Source organism: Pituophis catenifer, unplaced genomic scaffold, assembly GCF_029215685.1.
Source record: "Pituophis catenifer annectens isolate HBS135680 unplaced genomic scaffold, rPitCat1.0.hap2 SCAF_400, whole genome shotgun sequence".
Lineage (NCBI taxonomy): Eukaryota > Metazoa > Chordata > Lepidosauria > Squamata > Colubridae > Pituophis > Pituophis catenifer.
In genome coordinates, this window is record NW_027257280.1 from 28,503 (window position 1) to 29,833 (window position 1,331).

Here is a 1,331-nt window from a genome sequence, read left to right on the forward strand (position 1 = left end):
CTGTTGGTAATTGAAAAAAAAAAGTTAATATATGGAAATAACAGAACGTTATTGTCATTATTGTCCAAGTTTTCTATTGTGCAACGTTTTTCCTTGTGGCTTGTGATAATAGGCAGTTTGCAGGTAATAAAACTTTGAGATTGACTCAGATCTTCAGAAGAGGCTATTATAAGCCAGAAGAACTCCCAATTCCCGTACAATTACTGAGTGACTAGCATCATTCAACTTGTACTATACATTGGCTGTGCTGATAGCTCTTGCCATCCTTAGTTATCTGTATATGATGAACTGAACTGAACTAGTTTCCTCAGAATTGGTGTCTTTCATTGTCTGGTAAAGGCATCAGTCATCCTTCCTTAGAGATGGCATTAAGTGGGAGGCTATTCTTTCATTTAGTTAATTACTTCATGAACTAATATCTTAATTTGTATACAAAAAAGCCACGTTTGGATGTGTGTAGCCCTTTCAGTCAGTTTTTGACTCCTGATGGCTACCTGGACAAATCCCTACAATTTTCTTGGCAAGGTTTGCAGAAGTGGTTTTCATTTACCAAACAGCTGCTTAATATTGGTTTAACTTTTAAAACAATGTAGTTATTTATTTGCTTTGGTATTTAGTATGTCTTTGCAAATGAAATCCACACTGTGTCAATGCAAGGGCTATCAGGTTACTTTGGAGTTTTATCTGGGGTTGATAAGATAATCCTGCAATTTTTGGCATCTCTATTTATTTGATCATTTCTACTTCAATATGCTTTGGTAAAATTAGTGACCTTTGTACCTATGGAGATTCTCAGGCATCCAGGTCATGATTGTCCCAAAAGTGCTCTTTTCAAAAGGCAACTGGACTTTGAAAAACAAAATCCAGTTGCTTTTTGAAAAGAGCACCTTTGGGAGTAACTTTTATACTGAGCCCAATCCTAAATATCACATTATTTAGAGACTGAACATATTGCAGACATAGCAATTAACATGCTACAAGCAGCAACTGGGTCTTTTTACCATTATATTTTTATATAAGGTTCTGATAGCAAGAAAGAATCTATAGAAATATATTTTGTGTGGCTTTGTGCACTTTTGAATCAGTTTTGACTCCTGACAAAGGTTTTTTGGCAAGATTTTTTGGAAGTGCTTTGTTAGAGAGTTATTGATCCCAAATCATCTGACTGTTTTTATACCTTAAGTAGGACTAGAACTAATAACCTCTTCATTTCTAACCTGGTGCCTTAACCACTATACAAAACCAGCTTAGAAAAATATAATTACATTACCCACTTTTTAAACCTTTAACAGTACAGTAGAAATTCTTAAGAGAATAGGACAAAATTTACC